We start from the raw sequence: 24170 nt of genomic DNA on the forward strand, positions 1-24170 counted from the left end.
TGTGGTTGTTGTCAACAACAGCAAGAAGGGGGAATCTAGGTTTAATTATTGAATAAGATCTATAATACTACCAGTAACGGTGGAAAAAGGCTTTTTAGTTAGGGCTGTGAAAAGCCCTTACTGTGAAGCCAGGTATCAGCTGTATTGCTTTTACGTTTTGTCATAATAGCAAATATAAGTGAATGGGGGCCATAAATTAGTTTACAGCTTTGGGCTTTGAAAAGGGGTCTGATTATAAACCCAGAAGACCATGGCGTTTTCTGTGGTACATGAACTATGGCATGTTGTTCATCTAGTTTTGTTTTGTAAGAAATAGGAGAGGCCGCTGTCCTTGCCGTTAATGCTTACCCTGCCTTTACACTAACGAACCCAATGTGCTGCCCAGGATAGCTCCTGAGAGATTTCCTTTATTTGCAGTTACCAGAATCTGAGGGTGTTAAAGTTTCTATGAGCTTAATTCTCTACCTGTTCAGTTCAAAATTCTTATAAATCCAGGATTATACCCTATGTATTACTCTTTCACCGTTCCAGACAAGTCATGAAGTTCAGACTCTTGAGGAAGTGATCACCCTAACGAATCTACATCTTCATGTTGATGTTTATAAAAGCTACAGCTACTTTCTCAATGTTGAAAATAACAGTTTGAGCAAGAATGCTTATCACCACGTTTTGACCATTTCCTTGATTTTTTAGGTCTTCCAGAACTATTCATAGTTGTGACAGATAGTGTACGGGCTACAGCAGTGAAGGATACTGTGGCAAACTCTGCCACCCAGCCAGGTCCCTGCCACGGCAGCCTGGCTGCTCATACTGCCCTTCAGGGGTTGTGAACACCTGGTGAAGAGTCTCAGTGTGTAAGGTGGTAGCAGCAGCCTTGCCTTCTCAGTTGGGTAGCAGCAACCTTCACGCAATGTGAAGTACGGTGAGGGGAGTTTGTGAGTCAATTGTGCAAGGAGACATCCCCAAAAGATCAGCTTCTGCCTCGTGGCTTCCAGGACTGCAAGGTCCTGGATAATATATTGCTTTTCAGTCCTCTTTGGTGCAGACAGTTAGCAGGTCTATACTAGTTGTCTAAATCTCGAAGAATGGGAATGCCTGTTCTCAAGTACCACGTGGCCTGTAGAGGTTTCTAAAAAAAATTGGTGCTGCTTCTGTTTTGAAACACAAGATCCCTTAAGTATGCAAGTCAGAAGTGCCTTGGCTTAAAGTCACCCAGTGCTGACTTAATTCTGGTTGAGGTGGACTCCAACTCTGCCTGAATCTGTGGAGGGTCCTGAGCTGTAGGTGTGTTCAGATTCTTAGTGAATTCCCTGAGCTTCTGCTGAGTATTGTGTGGAGCTGCCTTGTGAGTGTTCACCTTGTTCGGTAATGCTGTACAAGAGGGGGTGAAAATGGCAGGAGGAGAGGGGACCCTTTTCTGTGCATGATCCATGTTGAGGCAACTTGGGAACTGAGAGAATTTGGTTTCAGACTTAGCCCAGGGGAATTTGAAGGCACTGGTTCCAATTTCGCTTTCTACCAGATGAGAGGCAAAGCTGGACTGGGATCTTTGGCATCCCTGCTATCAACTGAGCCACCACCCTGGGGAGTGATGGACAATCTGCTGATAGGATCTGTGATGCCACCACCCTGGGGAGTGATGGACAACCTGCTGATAGGATCTGTGATACCACCACAGCAGGCTCTAAGCGTGTGCCGTACCAAATGCTCCCACAACCGTTCAACACCAATTGCACTGTCATCCGTCCTGCTCTGTGTCCCTGGTCTCACTGCAGTGTGGCACTTTGTGGCATCACAATATTTCTTTCTGTATCGGTATCTTGAGGTTCAAATTACTACCAGGAAGCCAGGACCCAAGAGCTGAGAGTCAGAGAGAGAATAACAAAGGTGAAGGCTGGCCCTTGAGTAATTAGCAGCAATGTGGGGAGGTAAGCAAGTGTGCTCCTCTCATTACATTAATGAGCAACACACTTGTTCATTTGGTTGCATCAATAAAATGGCATAAGCCAAAATGCTGTATTCCTTTACAGTGGCTGCAAATTTTCTACTGGAGTGAAAAATAGTAAGTACAGGTTTAAAATACATTAAATATTTTCATGTATTATGGCGTATTTTAACTTGCTTGAGTGATCTTGCATGCTGCCTTGGAGCGATATATCATAAATACAATTATTATTATCCTTTATGCCAAAATGACATTGACATTGGTCGATAATCTCATGCGAACTGAATAACATAGCTCCAGTGAAGAAAAAGGACAGATTTGGTACCTTCTGTTTAAGTTGTCAAGGTTGGCTGAATTCTCAGTTAATTTAAAATCCTGCTTTATGGCCTCTATTACACAGGTTTCTGCCCCCTCCTTGAAATCTCTCTTCTGGAGTGACAGAATGTAACCATAAATGTTGTTGCTTTTTGTTGATTTTTTTTCTGCTTTATTGTATGTGGTTTTGGTTTTGTTCTTTTTAAAGTAACAATCCATGTTGCTTCATAGGCTTGTAGGGAGATCTTTCTACTTCTGTTTGCTTGTAATTTAAGTCTTTAGCACTGGATGAAAAAACAGACTATTCAATTTTAAAATGCAAACACAGTCCTCATTTTCTGTGGCTGGCAAACTTTCCCTTTTATCCCTCAGCCAACTTCTATCCAGTCCACTGGTTCTCCTCCTCTGTGTCATGCTTGCTAACTTTTGCAGATTAATTTTTTATGAGAGATACTATTAAAATTACTTTGGAGATTCACATAAATTATCTCTGCAGCTTTCACTTGCTCTTTGTTGTTGTGAAGAATTTACTAATATTTCTCCGATGCAGCCTGTATTCTCTAAATCAGTACCGAGAGTTTTTCTAATTTGTGCATTAAGTAATTTCAACTTGATTTTTTAATGAAGTAAAATATTAAGTATGTTATGTAAACTTTAATCATGCGGGAAGGGAAGCAGAGAAAGTGTGTCCATTTTGCTTTGTCGTTTACACAGCTACTAAATCTTCGTGAAGTAAATTCAGCTGAGCCCTGCCTGCCAGGAGCAGCCCTGGTTGCTCCTGTGCCATTGAGGTGCTTTTCTGAGATGCAATTCTTTTTCTGTGTTCCCTCAAAGTACAGGGAGGGGAACTTCATTAGCAGAAAACTGTGAAATGAGGCTTTGCTGTTTCCCTGCCTCTTCGGTTTGTTCCCACCAGCAGAGGAGAGTAGACAGAGCCTCCCTTTGCACTTGTAGACATCCGTCCTTGAGTGCTAGAGTCTGAGCAGGAATCTATACTCATACGGGAGGAAACTATGAAATGAGTGGTTGGTTGGTGCATGTTTCACTCTCTGAAGTCAGCAGGAAAACACCATTTATTTGCAGTGCCCCAGTGTTTTTCCATAAATGACTAGAGCAGGGAATTCACGTAATCCAGGCTCTAAAGCTGATCAACACTGGAAGACTGGAAAGCGCAGCCCCTGTGGTACTGGAAAACAGGAAGATGCAGGCTAACGGCCTGTGTAAACAGCCTGCTCAGTCCTAAACTCGTAAAAGATTCACTGCTATGGTCTCCGAGATGATGATTTTTACACTTGAGAAAATAATGATGAGTGTCCTTTACCTTTTTAAGAGTTGGTGAAAATTACATAGTTTTATGTATTTAAATATCTGTATTGTGTTTGTTTGTCTTCTAGTAAAATCTTAGAAAGTTTTTATTGTTGTGAATTAATTGATTCTGCTTTGTTGCAATTTCATTTTAAGCGACGAAGTTTTATGTTTGCGAGAGCTCATTTAGGGCCAAATTCACCATATGAGATTTTATCATCTAAGAACCTTATAATTTGCTTGCAGTTCACTTTTGAGCTGCCAAACTGAACATAAACTGAACCTCTGTTATTTTTCTAATGTAGCTCGAAAGCATTGTAGTTTATTTAAGGGTTTTCCAACATTTATGATTGGTAGGTAGTGCATGTATAGGTATGAAGGTTAATTAAATCAAGAGGTGAAGTTTGTAGAACAGGGAATGCTTCATTAAGCCCTGTGTGAATTAACATGTACAATCTGTTCACAATACCCCAAGTGCCATTCACTGAGACAGTGTAATTACAGCTTACACACAGTTTCATTAGTTTGTGTTTCTTCTGCTGTGGTTGACATGTATGTTGTCTTCACTGAAACCCTGGAATAGAGGCGGGACTGCTCGCTGGTGGGCATCTGAGCATACTGACATTCAGCAAATCATTTTTCCTTTGGGTTCTAAAATGTCTTATCCCAGATGTAATTAAGCTTGTAATTCATCAACTGACACATTTTTTTTCCTCAAATTCCAGATCTAGCGGAAGACTTGTGAAATGGCTCTTCTTGTACACTTTTTTTTTTTTTGCTTTAAACAGATGGGAAACAATAATTATCTTTCCCCACTGCTAGTAGTTCATTTTTTGTTTGGGTGGTTTTTTTATTTAAAGTTCATTCATTTTTATTTCAGGGCAGGATATTATGACAACCTAAAGATGCAGTCTTTAAGACACATCTCTCTTTAATGTGCATGGTATTTAGGCAACTATAAAATCTGGGCGGCTGTGAAGATACGGGGGCTTCAGTGAAAATTTAACTGTATAGATTCCCAAGAGTTTCTTTTAATAACAACTTCTGCTACCAAGAACTGCGAATGCACTTAAATAGACTGAAGTGTTATCACCAGTGCAGGCAAGTTTGCATCTCTTTTGGTATGCGTTCAGTTGATTCTCAGAGAAGGACTGCTAAAGCTCCAGTTGTCATCTCTGCAAGTCAGAGACTAGATGCATGCATAAAAATCCTGGAAAGTCATGTGAACATACTTAATATTACCCTTGTGATAAGTCCCACGGGCCTATTCAGGTGAGAGAAATTAAAGATGAGGAAGCACTTGAAGGCACAGGTCTGTAGACAGAAAAGCAATATTAATGAGGGTAATAAAGAGACTAGTGAGGAGGAATGAATGATGAGCTTTATTGCAAATCTTATCAGTACATTATTTCTTTATATGAAAAAAAAACCTGCATAAATGTTCTTGTGTGCAGTTACTAGACTTATGTAAGAAGAGAATACAGCTGGGCTGTAACAGAGGTAGCAGTGAAACCAACCTTCCGTTGTTCTCTTGTTGTCCTATTAATAACTTTAAATATCTTTAAAAGGTTTATGTTTAGAACTACTATATTAAGATACACCCATGTTACACCCATGCCATGCGGTATCCCAGCTCTGCCAGATAATGGCAGGTGCCAGAGTGGTAGCCATCTTCTGCCATCAGTCCTCTGGCTGTAGTCTGAAAATACTGAAAAGCTTAGGGCCTGCTCCAGAACTGTTTTATGCTTTGTTGTCTATTGTACTTTTTAGTATCTAATAAAGTAATATTAAAATATTTCACAGAAACTGCTTGCCTAAATTTTCTCATGCCAGGAATTACAGCGTTTTGTTTTGAGATGACGTCCTAAGTTAGTATCTGTGTTCTTTAGGTTTTTGATAGATTGCGTATATCTCCTGATTTTAGTGAGTTCTAGTATTATAGAATATATTTCATGTAAGACTATTCCACAGGAAAAGATAGCAATAAAACATGTATGATATTATACACGGACTTAAGTTAGATCTACCAGTATATAAATGATTGCACAGACCTAGGCTGATGTAACTTCAGAAACCATTATCCGCCAAAACCATCCTAAATCATCTGGCAGTGTTTCAGAATTAGCATGTTTTGGGGCAGAACTTCCAAGCTTTGAGCATATAATGAGGAATTATAGGAAAGCAGATGAGGGAATAAGGAACCTAAAATGTCATCCGTTTGCACCATGTCAGTTCAGAAATGGGTCTCAGTGCTGCTGCAAAGGACAGACTGTGTGGCAGGCAGATTGTGAGGAGGGAAAACTAGCATGACAGCTCTGGTTTTAGGCATGGTGTTTTGTGAATTTATGCATTGAGAAACTATTGTCTATTAGCTTTAGGATGACACATAGGAGCTTTAAAAATATGTGTATTTTTTAATATTTGGCCTTTGAAGTGAAGGACTACATTGAATTGAGACTGTCTTTTATTTGGGTCATGACTAAGAGCAGTTAGTTGTGTCTTCTCAAAATAAAAGGCCTTGTGTTATTTATTCACTTTAGTGCCGCAAGAGCGTATGATGCCTTAAAGGTGATTAAAATGAACATGCCACCAGAATCTTATACCTTAGACAGTGCACAGCAAGGGGTGACAAAAAAAAAAAGGCAGACAAGTACAGGAATCACGAGGGTTACAGTGGCAAAAGCTCATGAAAACGCTTTCATATACCAGTAAAAGCTTTCACTCATGCCTCACATACGTTTCCTCACTGCATGTTGCCTGTATGTCTTGCTGGTTATTTGATTTTTGGTTTTGCTAACATATTCTACTCGTAGACTTTGGTCCTGATACTGTTTCCCTTGAAGTCCCTGAAGAAACTCCTAGTGATTTAAACAGTGTTGGATCAATCTCAGTAAGCAAAGACTGTTGGGATGTGGTAATGAAGAAGCTGGCACTTTAAACTTCTTTTAAAAGGACGTGTTTTGTTAGAATGAAAAATGAAGCACCCTGTAATTCTTGTTGTTCGTGTAGTAGGTGTAATATTATGTACAAAACTAACACGTGCTTCATCATAACTACCCAAATACAAAGTGGAAAGGTTTGCTGTTCTTCCCCTGTAGCATCCCACTTACCTCTAAGTGTATATCATTTGTCCAGAAAGATGTTTTATTTTCCACTATGTTGTGGAATATTGTTGTGAGGATATGGAATTGTTTTGGGTTTCTTTTGTTGTTGTTATTGTTTTTAAATATATCTTTCTGTCCCAGTTAGTAAACTTTTGTCATAATTAGTGCTAACTCTGTGTAAGTGCATACTGCATACACCTTGGTTGAATCCGATTGATCTTCTTGTCTCACTCGTATTTTGTAGTGGATTCCTAAATACTTAGTGTAGAACACTGTTATTATTAGCTTTAAGTATGATGGTTTTTTCATTTAATGAGGTTTGCTTTATCATTGTGTCATAAGAAAATTTCAAATTATTACGTTTGCACAAATTGTTGCTATATCATGTCTTTAATGTTACGCCTTCAGTATTATGCCTCTTGCTTGTGTCCCAATCTATTCACTTTTATCCTTCTTCTGTTTCTGCCATATCCTTTTCAGCAGTATTATAATTTTTTGTGAGTTTACCTATAATGTTTCATTATTCTAAAGGGTTCCCATCGGCTTGATGCGAATTTTGATTTTTTTAAAAGTTGAAAATCATTTAGACTAATGTGCTGTGCATTGACAGAACATATTCTCAAAGGCATAGGGCAAACAGGATACATGTACATTACATGCTGTAAAATGTGGAGAGAGGAGCAGACGACTTTTGACATTTATGTCTGAGTAGCAAATGGTGGAGTCTGCCTTGTAACACGTATATTTGTGTTTTAAACTTTACATGAAGGAGAATCACAGAAGTGGAAGAAAACTATTTCCCTTTCTATGGAGATCCCATTATTTTCTGTTAAGTGGATTTGAGGGAGAAGTTTCTTAACTATTGAGATATGTAAATATGCAGACAGACAACTCATGACAGCTGCAGAAATATATGACTCTCTTTAAAATATTTTTTAAACCCCATTTGTTTGTGTCTTTTATGCCCCTTCAAAAAATACATTACTGTTGATGGTATATACCTAAGAAGCACCAAACAATACAAAAACATTCAGTGTATCAAATGGAAACAGATGTTTAATAAAATGTAATGAAATTTATTCACCTGTTTATGTGAGTGCTGCACATGTTTGATGGATATAACTATTTATTAAACAGCTTGCCCATGTGTTGCCAAATAGTGGATTAAATTCTAGTAAGTCTGCTTAAGTAGCTCTATGCTCATGAATATGACATTTAGTCTATTTACACCTTTCCAACTGGGTTAAAATGTCAAAAAGATATATTTTTGTAATATAAGTACCTCAATTCTTTTTGACATTATTTTCTGTAGCTCATTTTATATGCATATCTTTCTTTTCTATTATGATCATGATGGTATTAATTTGGATGTGCAAATTAGCTCTTCATGATGTTGTCATGTCAGCATCTGGATTCAAGATGTGCTGTTTCATAAGGATCACATCCTATTGCGTTTTATCAGAGTCCCCCTTTCCTAATCTAATTATTCATAAGGAACCTTGGGGATTGTGCTAATGGGCATCTGAAGCTATAAAGAGTAATGAAAGTGGTTGTGTTACTGCTATGCAATTAAGTGTATATAGAATACCATTCATATAATTAAATTCAGAATTTTTACCACTCTTTTTCTCCTTTATAGTACATTAATTATTTCTCTAAAGTTAAAAATAATACTAATGGAGTTTAAGAGCTTTTTACGAGAGTTGTAGCATTTATAGTCACAAGTTGATTTTGGCTTTTATTTTTAAAGGCCTTCAGCAAATAAGTAGCCAGTTGTATGAAATTATTTTTATGGATTTTTCATGTTTTATTTGAAAAGGTGAAGGATGTTTCTGATTGAGGCGGAATTTGAACTGCTGGGAAACTGAGGGGGGATGTGCTGTGTGTTTCTTGTTTAATATTATGTCCATTGGTTTGATTGGGTGCAATACACATTATGCTGCTGCTGCTGGTAATGTGTATCAGCAGTCATTGCAATTTGTAAGTTCAGCATGACCTTTCGTCTGGGTTCAGTTTTCTGTCTTTGTTCATTTGGAGTAAGTGTTTTGATGAATGAAGATAAAGTATTTAGATCAACTAGTCAATATGTTTTCTGCTGATAATTCCATATTAATAAGTGCTGATGGTTAGTATCTTTAAGGTCTACTGACAATCTGATCAAAATCAATGGCAGTTTTGCCTCATTTAGTTCAATGGGAGCAAGAATGAGTCTTTAACCAGCAGAAAATTATAAACGCCAATCTCTGTTCATGTGTCATTCAGTACGAACAAGGGTTTTTATGGTGCTGTCAGGCTGAAAAAAATCCTTTTCTTTTTTGATAACAAAGCTGCATTTAGCCGAAGTAATCCCTAGGTAGCCTGTTAGAGGTGTTCCAGCTTTGTTATTCCCAACAATAGGGAATGTGGCCACTCGCTGATTCTACTTAAGTAAGTAGTTGCTACTGCTCAAAATAGCTTCGGAGACTGCTGTGCTGCTGAAATTCTGCTGCAGACATCCTGCATTAACCTAGTTATCTTGAATTTTCATGTGAAATTCAGACTTTATTTTAATGCGGTGGAGTACGTGATATTAAATACGTTGTGCAGTTCCTTTTTCCAGACCACCAGTGACAGCCATGATGTTCCATGGCAATGAAGAGGCCAGGGATTGTGCAAGCATCCTCCATCTTTGATTACACACAGCTGGCTGGGATCTCATCCAATGTTCTGGACTGCCTTCTTTTTCTTAACTGTAAAAATCCCACTATCATTTTAAAATTGCTCATCTGCGTAGTAGTCTACTACAAAACTGAGTGATAGCTTCATAAAACAACTCTTCCAGGATACCCTCTTAGTTTTCTCCCCAGGTGCCCACCAGGAGAAATGAGCTGTGAAGTTTGAATGGGAGTTTAATAGGTCCAGGTCCTGCCTGACCAAATGACAGAATGTCAGAGGGGGACTGACAGCTTCTCTCTAATCATCGCTATAAAAGCAAAAGGAGAGAAGAAAGAGGGGAGAAAGTGCACAGAAAGCCTGGTCTCTCAGCTAGATTTCCAGATTGCTTAGGGCTTTAAAGGTCAAAACCAACACCTTAGGTTAGTACCTCCTTAATTACTAGGAGACAACCTTTAGAGCAAAAGAATAGCATGCTTTTGGTGTTACTCAGCAAGCATTTGCACTCTACTTGAGTTCGTGCTTTAAAATATTCTTAACGTACAGCAGTATATTGGTAGGCCATTAATCTACCCTTACAAAGGCAAATAAGTTTTACCCCCAAGAGAAAAAGTTGTATTCATCTTACCATCTGTACAAAATACTTGCGCTTGATCATATTGGTGTTTGGCCAAGTCAGGTTAAAACTGCCAGATTTTGTACCATGATTAAGGATTCTGATGCAACGACTGGCAAATTTTCTAGCCATTTTCTGCAGTTGACCATTGCTGTTCCCGTTTGCTCTTGTATAAAACTCAGCATTGCTTTCGCATACCTTCTAAGCATATTCTCTGGGATAACAGACATGCATGTCTGAAAATCAATCAATGAGAAAAGAAAACCTTCAATCCATTCAAACCACCTTTTCTGTTTGGCTGGGGAGTTTTTTCATTTTACAGTGATAAATTTTGTACTTTAAGCTTTACATTTTTCTCTGGTAGTTTATGTTTTTCCACATTATTTTGGTTTCCTTTGATTACAAGGTAAAATTCTTAATTCCCTGCACTGATGTATTAAATAGCGACCAGTTGAAATAACATTCTCATTGGCTATTGGTTGCTTCCTACTCTCTCTATTATTTTTGCATGTTTATGTTTTTCTATGTAAATATGAAAATAATTTAGAACAATAAAAGATCTCATGTTGTATTCCTGCCTAGTTTGTACATATCTTTACTCATCCAAGTCATCCTGGTCAATGGCAGTATTTCTGGATATTCCCCTAAAAATTTGAATAAAGAAAGCCTCTGCTTGAACCTCGCATGTGGTTAGTCATTGCTTTGTTAGGCTTCACTTCTAATAATATTCTTTTGTTCTCGCACTTTATATACAAATTATTATTTTAATGATCCTTAAGTTTAATTTTGTGCAAATCAGATGTGTGGGGGGGTGCTGCCCATTTCATTGTCAAATCAGTTTTTGTCTCTCCTTTTAAAGCCAATTTCCACACACAAGTTCATATCCCTTAGATCAAGAATATGCTCATTTACGAAGATTATAATTGATTTTTTGGCCCTGTTTTTAATACTTTGCACTGTAAATGACATCCCAGTGGAGAATAATCATCATACAGATGTTTGAAAGCTCCTTCCTGCCGAGTATGGTAATTGAAGTCTATAAAGTGTCATCAGACTACACGTTGTTTCTAATTAGTACAAGGCAGTTTCTCTTAGCTTTGTATAGTTTTACTGGCCTCTTTCCTCCATTATTTTACCAGCTGGCTCATAAATCTTGTCAGTTCTCAAAAAACAGATGAAAAGCATGAGATTTTTCTGGGTCGTTCATAGTGTCTTGCTTTCCTTTATTAAAAATATCAATTTTTATATGGTTTGATGCTGACTTTCTGAAGCTATCAGTATGCTTTTAGCTCCAACTGGCCAGGTACTACTCTGACATCTTTTGAAAGACTCTTCATCTCACATCATCAGGAGAAACATTAGTGCAACAACAAATTTCTTTCCTCATAATAGGACCTTTATGATAATTATTCTCATTTGTCTGTTTTCTGAAAAAGGAACTTTTTTAGTGACTGCTTGATGCTTGGATGCTTATGAGAGACAGTTTCCCAGGGTATACTTGGAACAATCAACAGTGGGATGGAAGTGGGCAGATAAAAGAATTTCTTCTATTTAAAGGAGCTCAAAAATCTGTGCAAAATCACTGGGAAAAGAAGCGTTGCTGCCCATTTCAGCTTCCCTGTGTGAGTGTACTCAGGTACAGGTCAAATCCTGAGGTCCTTACTGAGGGTTGGATTGTGCCTCCAAAACTGGAGGTAGGTTAGTTTAGCCTAAAATACTGTCCCTGTATTTCCTCATGTCTTTCTGCAAGCTCTTTTTGCCTTAAATAATTTGGGAGCTTATAGGACTTTAGAAGTGAGACAGAGGTAAAGAATTTGCAGGCCCTGGCTGCTTTCCTCGGGCATCCATTCTAAGCACGGAAGACTGAAATAAGAGCAAGCTCCTGTTTTGATAAGACTCCGAGACAGGACTCATGATGATTTTTTTTTTTTTTATGGTGAAATTTGTATTTCTCCCTTACATGTGGTGAACGCCTTGTCTGAATATTCAGGTAGCACATCCAAAATTTGTCATGATCCCTTGCTTACACAGTTTCTTGTTGATTCCAATTGAATGACACTCCAATAATGTACAAGTCCACACTTTTCTTGGAAATTGAGGAGGTTCAAAAACACGTGTGTGAACAGCTAACAGACAATAATTTGTTGAGCTGACCTATATTCTAAGGCACCAGGCCAAGATTTAGGAGGCTGATTTGATCCTCTCCAAATGACAGCATCCTGAGGAAATAATTTTGTTTCTAGAAAATTTCTGTGTTTGGGAATAAAACAATACGCAACAGCTGGGATCTGGAGAAGGCCTGCAGTGCAAATAACTACAGAACTCCTCCTTACTGGTTTCAGTGGAAAGTATACTTGCTTACTTAAAGTAAGCATAGTACTTACAATATATTTAATATGATATTGCTTCACACTGGACCCTCCAGTTAGCACAAAGCCTGTGTAGAAGCAAACTTCTTTCTCACATGAATTAGCTGCTAGTGGTGCAAGCTCATGTGAGGCTATTAAACTAAAACCAGCATGTATTTGATCTGAGGTGACATTCCTAGCAAAGTGCAGTGACGTGTTGCTTTCTGAAGTAAGACGAGTTTATTTGCTACTCTTCTGATGAGTATTGCATCACTTAGGGATAACAACGTGAAATAAAAATATTGTTGCAGTGAGCCAGTTTCTTCCAGGGTTAAGAAATGGTGTCTGGGTCTGCATCTGTCCCCTTCACTGCAGCGCGAGGTCTGGTGGCAAAGCAAGCTGGTGCCGGCCTGGGGAACGCGATGTCTCTCCACTCAACCAGCCCTTGGCAAATTTTCCAGCATCTACTCTGCGGTTCTGAGTTGGGTAAAACTTTCCCCTTATCACGGTCCTTTGAACAACTAACCAGTGTGTTTCTCTACTGCTTTGCCTCGGAGAAACCTGTCAACACCTTTTCTCTTCATTCTGTATTTAATGGATATGTCAACATTGCTTAATGGAGGATGGTGAAAAGGTATGTTTTGTAGTTAGCTCTGAACGTGGCAGTGTGTCCTGACAGCAGCGATGTCTCGGGCACAGCGTCGCACTAACGTTGTTATATTGGCTCTGCTGCCAATTCAGGCAGTACTAGCTCAGGTATTCTTCTGCAGTGCTCTTCTGCAATGCATAAATACACCCTCATGCAAACAAAAATTCAGAAGCATCTCAACTACATATCCATCATTTATAATTATAGTGGGATTAAAATAGACTTGAGGCTTCAGTTGGCCTCATGCCTCAGAACTGCTGTATTGCAGCAAAGGCCTCTCTGCTTTGAGAGCACAGCAATAATTACTGTGGACTGTGTTTTAACAACCAACAATGATTGTAAGGCACAGCTTCAAGGATATTAGGAGCGGGGGTGGAAGCCTTGCACTTCTTTCAAGGGCTTAGATGTCTAAATGTTATCTGTGTGGGCTGCAAATTAGCGGCTCTCAAACTATATGGCTCCAGGAGGCATGGCCTTGGGGAAGGTGCCTGCAGATTCCTGAGCCGTCACCATCTGCTTTGAAGCACCCCTGATCTGGGCGGGGGGGCTCTTCAAATTCCTCTAGGTCCATCTTTGTAGAGGAGACAGAAATCTGACCTACTAATGTTTGTTTTTCCAGACTATCTTGTTTTTTTAACTTCTCGGCTTTAGCAATATGCTGGCAGAAGCTATATTTTGCATTTAACCTTTTGATGAAGAAGGAATGATTGTGCATAGTGTTAAAACATGATAGGCTTGAAGCTTTGAAGTCCATGTTCTCCGGTTGTGAATGCAGTGGGAACCGTCCGAGTTCCCACTTGCAATATTGTATTATTAGACGGGAAAGAGCTTTCAGGGCTGTTATGTGTAATTACTGGGTTACCTGCATGCTGCTATATTCCTCAGAGTAGGAAAAAAATCTGAAATTGCCTTACCAGCAAACAGTTGCTGTTTTAGACGCTGTCCGTAGCATTTGTAATATATGCCGATCTAGTCCTGTTATGTAATTGATGTCCTTTGGGAATATCCCAAAACAGGAATGTTTATTTCCTGAGGCTGTTAACAGTGTTTGAAGTTTCTATATCAGACACAGATTGGGGAAAGGTGCATTGGTTTTTAATGTCTTCTGTTCTTTAAGTAATATTTTTTAATGAGTAATTATAGAAATATGATGCATTTAAACTTGAGGGTAAATTTATCATTGGGTTTTGCACACTCCAGCTATCTAGAATTCAATCTTTCAGGGCCAGGAGTTCCTCTAGTTCCTGACATAATAGGGTGATTTAGCACACTCTTCATTTTAAGCACATGAGTAATCCCATCTTTCCTCACATTTATTTAGTTGGATACATATATGAAAATATATATAAAAATAAATACTTTGGTTTTTCGTGAACTGAATCTTATGAGACAAGCTTTTAGACCAATGTAAAGTTCTGTAAGCCACTACTAAATTTTTTATTATTTCCACACTCATATCAAACCTTAAAGCAGTAGGATTGATAGCGAAGCTGATACAGAACAGTTGTTCTGTTCATTTTTAGTCCAGTTTAGGAGCAGTCTTTGGTGTTCTATCGGTAGCAGCAACCCATGTTAACACAAAAAAATCTCATTTTTCTGGTCTTGGGATCATTATATAAACTTGCTGAAGAGATCTTGATGCAAGCAAGAACTTACTGCATGATGTTTGAGCTTGGCTTTAGTTTACCAGTTAAGCCAGCCACACTACCTGGATAATTCTGAAAGGTCACAAACACTGATTTCAAAGGATGCTTAGAATGGATCTAATATATTATGATGTGCAAGATCTTCTTCAAAGAAGTATTAGGCACTCCCAGAAGTCCCACAGTTATACCATCTTGTGACAGACCCAGAGGCAAATCCAGAGTTGTCAGCTGAATTGCCTTTGGAGCCTGCCAAGCAAACAGATGCTAATGTTAGATGAGTATCTTGGCATCAAGCTCGTGACAGCCAACGAGCCCTGCGTGTGACCTTAGCTTGCTGGTCCACTGCTGGGAGTCACAGAGGAGATGTCCAGTGATGTATAACTTAGAGCTGTATGTTGCTCACGGTATTTGGATATAGTTTATTTAGATCCTGTAGTCAAAGTGTCCGATCAGTAGATTTAAACACTGCCATCTACCCTCGTGTGTTAAGACTGAGAAAAGCAAATGCGGTTTGTACTCCCTGTGGTAGTTCTACAGGCTCCAGAGCCCCTCGTACTCTGGGAAAGGCCAGCCTCTGCCAGTTGTAGCAGAAAACCCTCATATAATCTGATATAGCAGAATGTGAGTGTTATTGGTCTATGTGCAATGCTGGTTCTTATGAGTTGCAGTCACTAAGTACATCTGCCTGAGTAAAGCGAATGTTTGGGGGCACTGGACCAGCTGACATGGAGGGGCCGGTATCTGGGAGGGTGACATTTCGCTGTTTCCAAAACACCGCGGCTGCACGCGTGCTACCTGTTGAGAAATGGCCCTGGCCTGTGATAACCCCTGAGCCACGCCGAAGTGGTGTTTGGGGGAAAGCAATTTATCACAGCCAAAAGCCTGTCAAGGTCCACCTTTAGCAATTTAACAGTATGAATCATAGCGCTGCAAAGCCCAAGAACGTCCTGGAGCTCTCCTTCATTTACTAGCACCAACATGGCTGTTGTGTCTCTGCTTTCCTTGTCATCGCTCTGCGCTTAAAGACTCTGGCTCTAGTCCAGCTCCTACCTCCAGCCTTTCATGATATTTAAGATTATGTTCCCCCCCACTTCACCCAAAAGCCTGCTCAATGGGGCTTTTTCTTTCTAGGCACACGGTATTGTGAGGCTTTGTTTTTCAGGGCTCCATCAGTATATTCATTTAACAACATGCACACTCATTTGAACTGAATGCAGGAACATTTAAGTCTCTAGACAAGTGATTAAGAGCTTTATTAAATAGAAATGTTTTGCTGAGCCACAGCCTGGATTATCTGTCCCTTAGTATGTGTATAATCAAAACTGCTGCTCTGATCTTCGATAAAAATTCTAGAGTATCTGTTTCATTTTTTTTCCTTTGTGTAAAATGGGAATGCTAACATTTCCTTACTGACTTCCTTGGATTGCTGGGGGGTTTAATGCCAGGAAAGCGCTTTGAACATGAGAACTGCTGTGACAGAATTACTGAGAGCTTTGCTTTTGGAGTTTAATTGCTCGGTTAAGGTGGAAAAAAAAAAGTCGTTCAGAACCAGCTGGCAGTGAAATTCTACTGAAGTTTGTATGTAATACATGGGAAATAACATTCATATTGAATCTGGTTATTCAGGATTGTATTTTAAATTTTGGATGACTTTTCATTACTCTCTGATATATTTTAAATTAATGATTTTCCTTTAAAATTCTAAATATGGGTGAGGTTTTTTTTGTCCTTGTTTTGTAATAGCCTTTTAGCAAAACTTGATGTTTGCTTATTGTAGATCATTGCAATTGTTATGCACAAGCATAATCACTTCTGACAGTGAAAGTAAAATTAGTATATTTTAATAATTTGCACACTTTCCATTTTTGGCATTTATTTGCTACAAAATGAGGGGTGAGGTTCAAGGTCTTTCTACGCTCTCAATAAAACCTCGTTGCCTAGCACTTTTAACACTTGGCAGCACCGTTTCTAATCTGTCTTTTGCTGGCAGCCAGGCTGTGCAGGTCCTCGGTGGGAAGTAACATGGAGCTGAGCCGAAGCTCCCAGCTCAGGCAGGCGTCCTTCTCCGAGTGCCAGTTTAAACCCCGCCCTGGAAATGGTAAATACATAATGTGATGCCCGTGGCGATCTTTCCTTTTTACCCTTCAGTGTTGGTTGGTAAGAGGAGTGGACTGGCACATTTCCTAATTGCACTAATGTTTATAAAGTGGAGTGTTTCAAGCCTGTTGCTGAATCCTTAGCTTAGATGACTGCCTCATCTGACAGCAAACAGAAAGAAAGAAAGAAAGAAAAGAAAGGTCCGGCTGCATTTTTTTCTCTTTTTTTTTTTTCCCCAGAAATCTCAGAAGAATAAATTACTAGCGTGTGTTACACAGTGTAAGCGGCAAAGAAGCTTTTAGGGCATGTGGTGTTTAGAAGCTTTCTGTGCGTATCTTTATGCTAAGATAGAGATCAATGTGCAGCGTTTTCTTAGTTTTAAGTGTTGCTTGTAAGAATCGCTACGAGGAGTGTTACCGAACGGCTTAGATTTACCAAAGGTGAAAGGCTTTCTAGTGAGTTTTCCAGTTTGTTCAGGTTGAACGGGATGGAGGGATCAGTGCTTCCCAGGCTTAGCTGCTCTGGAGATGCCCAGCGGCTGAGGTACCTGCTGGAGCCGGGCTGGGGTCAGCCCCTGCGTTGCCTGTTAGTATGCAGGGAGGGCTGCCGGTCTCAGCACCGCCAGGCCGCTCGTTACTGCAGGTGATGCAGTACCGCTATTTGGGAGCCCCTAAATAGGTATTAAAAGGAATTGTCGCAAGCTTTTTATCAGTCCACTGAGTATTTCAAGATTATGAAGGCACAAAGCAGTGCACTTAGTGACTTCAGCAAGGATAATAGTAACGTTAATTAGGCATTCTGCAGAACTTAACTACTGAAGCTTTGCAACTTCTTGCTGATCTAAGCAGGTCACCTTGAACATGAAGAAACTGAAGAGCATGTAAACTGTAGCCAAATTTTGAGAAATATGTCCTAATTTTCAGCTACACCACATCTGACAAATGTTCCTTGACCTTATTTACTACTGAAGTAGTGGGAAACTTTCCATTTACCTCCGTGGGCAGAAAGTCAAGTCTCTTTGGCCTTTTTCCTGGAGCCCTTGTACTCTGCAGGAGGGAGATGGGTGCCAGAACCTCTGAAATAAGGGCTTTGAGCTTTTAAATTAGGAATAAAAGTGTGGGGGCGTCACTTTACGAAAAACTGAATCTCAGTGACTTGTGTTCAGTATGAAGTGTTTTTTTAGCACAGAGCACAGAACCCAGAAAATCTATTTCACCTATTTGTCCTGTACGCAAAAAAAATTTTTTCACATTGACTGTGCTCCAATAGTTGGGTGTCATTTCCTGATCTTCTAATTTGAGAAATACAGCTAGAAATTAGCATGTGATTAAAAAGCTGTTGAAAACACTTTCTAAGCTCTTAAAATAAATACATACAAAAATATTGGAGAAAAACCCCAACTCTATTAAAGCTCGAGGCTAGAAACAGTAAATCACAGTGGTCATAGGTGCTCATAGAGGGGGTGCAAATTTTGGATTTGGTTTGTAGATTCTGTTTCAAGTAAATTCTCTCTTTGAGTGAGCACTGACGCTACATTCAAATGTTCTGAATGGGAAGGTGTTTTCCGTGGTCCCTGGGGGTATAGGGATACATGGACCTGTGAAACTCAGCGGTATCGTGATGGTCTCATGATCAGCCAGGGCTGCTGCAGGCCACTGAGGTGTGTATGTGTAGCATTTCTAAAATCCAAAAGTTGGAGACTAAAGATGGATAAAAGGGAAAGATTTGCTCAGTGCTTGCCAGGATTTGAGGTTAGGAAATTCGTTACTTCCTGTTTTTTTTTTTTTTACTATTACGTACTAAAATCCCCAGCTGAAGTGTTCTTGTTTCAAGCAGCCTTTCAAGAGCGGTTCAGCATTTGCCCTGTGGTTTGGATTTCACATCGGGAAGAGATTGTTATACTCAGGAAGAAAGGTGATATTTAGCCTGATAAACTTCCTTGTTCTTGCTTGACAGGATTAAATGGGGCTGTTTGGATTTTGCCCTTGATATATTTGTCCTTGCTAGCAAATGAAGGTGGGCAAGGTGTCAGTTAGGAAAACAACTACACAACTACATCCACATCTCTGGATTTCATTCTGTTATTGATTGATCACCTTGTTTCGCTGATCCCTGAAGCACTTACACTATTAGCATCTATGTTCAAAGTTTGCTTTGGCCAAAATCAGCTTCCTGTTGTCTTTTGCATTGCCCGTACATCTAACAATGGAGCAAACACTTACCGTTTTGCAGCACAAGCTCCGTCAGGTTTTAAAGCCATAATAAACGAGAAAAAAAGCAAAGCGAAAGATTTGCCAAGGTGACAGATAATCCTGGGGCAAAGGGGCAGATAGATCCTTCATTTCAAACTACTTTCTTATCTTCTGCTGTGGCATTTCCTTGTGCTCTTTCATGCTTTCTCAAGCTCTCGTGTGTGCATATGCTCTCTCATGTACGCTCTTTTGCACCCTTGCTCATGCTCTTGCTCTTTTAAACATGTTTGGATGCTCTCTCTTGCACGCTCCATCTCGTGCATCCTTGCGCTCTCTTTTTCTCTCATCTGTCCTTCTCATATGGGCACCCAACTGTGCACTGGCTTGTATCCTGTGTTGTTTTGGTGACTTGGAGAGGTGATCAGGTAGTTTGTGCAGGTCAACAAAATGTCTTGTCTACCAGTAGAGTGGAGCTGGCTTTCTGGTGTGTTGGCTTTTAGCATTAAGTTTCTGACCCAGCCAAGGTGGACAGTGTAATGTTCAAAAATTAAAATTAGCTTTTTAATCACATGCTAATTTCTAGCTGTATTTCTCAAATTAGAAGATCAGGAAATGACACCCAACTATTGGAGCACAGTCAATGTGAAAAATTTTTTTTTGCGTACAGGACAAAATTTGCGTACACAAAATTTGCATTGTGTGTACTTGAATTTTGGGGGGTGGTGCCTGGTGTCATACAATCCCTGGATCCAAGATGGTGAATAACACTGCTGTGAACCAGAATGAATGCATGTTACAGAGTCTGCTGCTTCAAGTAGGAAATTTTTCTGTTGTCTAGGATCTCTGTGCCAGCTGTTTCAGAAAAGAAGGATTCATCTGACCCTCATACCTTTGAGGTTTTGCATACCTTGTTTTCTAGCTGCTTGAGGAAACACTTTAGCTTAAAAAAAGCTAGCAGTCTTTTTCTTTCCATCCTTTTTTTTTCTTTCGCCTTTTTTTTTTTGTCCAAGTCTAAACTAAATTCTGACAACACAGCTCACTGTAATGGCCTTCCCTTCACATGAGATACTGTAATACTACTCCTCTTTTATCTACCATTTGTCCTTTTGTTTTATGGCTCTCTTTGTTGCAAGCTTCTTTGTTGTTTCTTCCAGATTATGCTCCTCAGGGACTTTTGTATCAGTATGACTGAACATTGCTTGCAGCCACGCCAGATTGTGCTGTGATCTTATTGAATTTCACAAACCAAGGTTAGGCCAGGTCAGAACTTGGTTGAAATAACGTAGACTACAAGATTGCCTAATAGCCACTGGGAACACGCACAACAAAAACCTGACCTAGATGCTGATTCAGTCAGCTCAGGCCGACAGTGTTGCCATGCTGATTGTGGTGGACGTGCTATAAAGGAGAAGTTCTGACCTGTTCTGGCTGGTAGGATTTCACAGCTTTTTTTTTTTTTTATTTGAGAAAAGTACTGATGTTAATTCCAATGTTCTGGCCCATTCCAAATCCTTTAATTCTTTATCAGGATTACACTGCAATTCAACAGAATATTGTATTCTCTGATCTTCTTTTCCCTGTACTGTTACGTGATGTTGTTTGCCCTCAAAACTTGCTACTGCTGTCCAAAAAGCTGCATTTCTGTGCTGGGTGAAATAGTTTTGAAATTTTCTTTGCTTTCCTGATCTTCTGAAGCAAAATAAAGAATACCAGGACCTTCAAATGAAAGGCCCCAGAAAGGTAGAAATTACTAGTAAAAGTAACATACAGAAAATTATAGCTGAATTTTTCTTAGAGTTGCTTGAGGTTTCTGACCAAACGACTGTATGAAGATGAGTAAGTATGTTCAGACTTTGCTTCGCTGAGTGCATACTAGGTGGAAAATGGCATGCAATTTTGCTAGAGTGCCCCAAAATAATGCAAAGATTTATTATATAAATAAGGCTTTTCTAATTATTGTAAAGGTATTTGGACCTGTTTGTGTTATATAGGAATAAGCTATTAAAAACCCTTAAAATAAACTTGTAAGAGGCTAGAAAGTGAACAACAAAAACTATATGATGGTGTGAAATAAAGGCCAGAATTAATTTGGGCTATGTGTACTAACCTTTGTTTCATCCCACCCCACACTGAGCCTGAGGGAGGGCTGCTGGAGGGTTCGTTTGCCTGCGTCCGTGCTGGAACTCATGAAGTTGAGGGAAGAGCATTACAATCAGCTAGAGATATCTTGACGTGCACAGATGTACATTGATAGACTTAGATCTATTAGAAAAACTGAATATATCTAGCTAAGCAGCAGCTGTTGGGTACAACATAGCCATTAAGCACATTTAAAGAGTGTAAATTGTGAAGCTGCAGAGGAATTAGTTAGTGAGGTACGAAAGGGCAGAGGTGAGTAGGAGTCAGGGAATGAAGTACTTCAGACTGGATCAGGGAAAGCTTCCTGTCAGTTTAAGCTGTAGCGTAACGTGATGTCTTTCTGTGAATATGTAAAATTAGTCTGGGGAATGAAGTCTGTAATGCGTCGTACCTGCTGGAACAATTTGCTGTGGCAGGATGTGAAACAGATGACCAGGTGTATGCCTCCCTGGAGTATTTTCGTCTTTTGAAGGTTTTCGGTTTGCTTTTCTCAGTCAGCGTCTGTATTTTGAGTGTCCAAGTTGTGCTTTTTAACTGAGTGAAAATGTTGAGCATTGTGACTTTTAAATTCAAGTTTATATACATTTCTGCATAGACAAAATGGGGAATTTAAAAATGGAGTAGGAAGATTAATATTGGATAAAAGTTGGGATTTGCAATCTGGTTGGAAACATTTGCCCGTTGGCATTGAGGTTACTCATAATTGTTCTTAATAGGTAAATTATCTCTGTCTCCGATAATGCTAATCGTTAGTGCAAAGCTTGGCACTGCCAGCAGAGATAGGGAAGGTGTGATGCAGAAGAAGGCTGGAAGGAGTCTTTCATCTCTGCCATCCCTTCCCAAGGGCTTACTGTACATGCAAATTCATCAGCTCTTCCATTGTGGAGCATTTATATATCCTGGAGAGGGTGAAATCTGGTAGTTAATTGCTCTGTACGCTCAGGGGGCCGTTCTCCAATGGAAGAATCTGCAGGATGGGACCGTAGTGGCTGATGTTGCTACAGCATTAATAAATATGTAGGGGAATGTTCTGCAGAAGGGTATGAAGAGCTTTGTTGATTGATTCTGTTCCTACCTCCTCTGTCTTAGGAAGAACCAGCCTGGCTAATCTTTTTTATGAAAACAGCATGACTAATGTTCGCCTGCTGAACAGATGTGCTGGATAAGATTTTTTTTTTTTGGCTGTTGTTTTCAGCTGTTATTTACAGGATCAATAAAAGTGATTTTCCAATTCAAGGATAATTTTTTATCAACAGGCTGCATAGCCTCTAAGGTCGGAATATTGGATCTGCTCTTTTTCAGAACAAGTTAATTTAAAAATGATAGGTAGTTTCCAGTTCAGAATTAGTTTTTCTAGTAGAAAGGAGGGATGCATCTGGAAGAAACACCTTGGGGGGGAGAGAATTTTGCCTCAGAACAACATCATTACACACTGCCCACAGATACTTCATGTTTTAGCTGCTTTTCTTTAAACAGTAATCACTTAACTGCACACAGTATTTTAATGACAAATGCAATACAATAACAAAATGAAGAGCTGTTTTATTATAAACCTGGTTCAGTTATTATTGAATTCTGTGCAAATACTCCTGTGGACTTTACTGGACATTGGCTGATGCCCTCTGTAAAGTGCAATATAATATTTTGTGACCATAGAGAAGAGTATTTCATGCCGTTGTGGAAGTATTCCAGGCCAATAGCAAGTGTATTCACACATACAAGTTAAAATGCCATTTATTCCTTTTGCACAGTTATTTTATCTGATTTGTGACCTGTTGAGAAAATCACGTATACATTACACATGCACATGCATACACACACACACACACATATTTTAGATATTACATTCCTCCCCTCTGCCCTATTCCACGCTTAAGATAAGAGTGCCCATTCTGAAAGGAAAGACTGTCAGTATGAGACTTCTGCAGTTCTGCCTGTATGGTTGGGCTAAGATACAGCTTTAAATGAATAAAATCATGCAGGTATCATTTTATAAACAGGAGCCCACACCTACTATCAGTATGAATTTTGCAGGATAAGAACAAAATAGCCAAGAAATGTTCTTCCACTGGAAATGAACTTTACATGCCAGAAAAGTTGATGAGCTGTTTAGATTAAAAAAAAACACATGCAATTTTTTAGATCAAACTCGACCCATCCCAAGCCCCAGAGCATCACCAACCATAAGCAGAGTCTCTCTACTCTTCCTGTACTCTAATAAGACTAGGGCTTTTGGGGTTATTACCTATAAAATACACAATCTGTGGAAGTCCACATAAAAATCAAGTGCCATTAATTTTGAGAAGCTTTGGGTTCAGACCCAAAGTATTGTAATTTGTCATGTTCCATTTTTCTCAAAGTCTAACATCCATACATTTTATTCAGCAAAAAAAGAAAATTACATACACGCTTTATGATTTCCCCTTCCTCCTTTATGTATGTAGTGTGTGGAGGAAAAGAAGAGGAAGGTTTGTTAGTTTTTATTGGTGTATTTTTTTAGACAGAACGATTTGATGGTGAAGATTTCTTAAAAAAATTAAAAGCTATTTTTCTTTACCATGATTAGGGTAAAGTTTTCCTTTTTTAGATGGTGAATTGTTTATAACATTCCATTAAGAATCTGGCTTTTGGATGGCTGTGTTGCTGATGAGAGCTACTGGCAATAGAAGCTTTCTAACACTCAACAGCTAGTTTATTAAAAGAAGAATAGGAACAGATGTTTTCCGTTCATAAAATGTATCAAGTAAATGGTACATCCACTTGTTATTTCAATTCCTTTGAATTTTAGTGAACTCATTTGGGACTAGGTTTTCAAAAGAGCTTAGCCCACTGTCGCGTCATTGTTCTCAGTATAAACTGATGGATGATGAACGTGTTTGAAAACCACAGCTTTTTATGCCTAAAGGGGAGCTGCTAACTACTGACACTTCTCAAAATCTGGCCCATGTTTCTGATGAGTGAATACTGATCATTATAGAGGATTCATACATGCAGTTTCTGAGTAATACCCTGCATTTGTCTGCGATTATATATATGATGGCTTCTTAATTTACTATTGCACTAGGCATTTTAATTTAAATTATGCCAATAGTGTAGGATTAACCGTGGATTATGATTCTAGCATTTACTGTCATACAAACAGAAGAACCAGTTCTTTTGCTC

General features: G+C 39.2%; 1 protein-coding gene across 5 annotated transcripts in view; it reads left to right on the forward strand.

The window, feature by feature from the left end:
• The window catches only part of PPP2R2C (protein phosphatase 2 regulatory subunit Bgamma), a 208659-nt gene that overhangs the window by 124486 nt on the left and 60003 nt on the right, over positions 1–24170 (forward strand). The gene's annotated exons all lie outside the window — the stretch shown is intronic.

This window comes from Calonectris borealis, chromosome 4 (assembly GCF_964195595.1).
Source record: "Calonectris borealis chromosome 4, bCalBor7.hap1.2, whole genome shotgun sequence".
Lineage (NCBI taxonomy): Eukaryota > Metazoa > Chordata > Aves > Procellariiformes > Procellariidae > Calonectris > Calonectris borealis.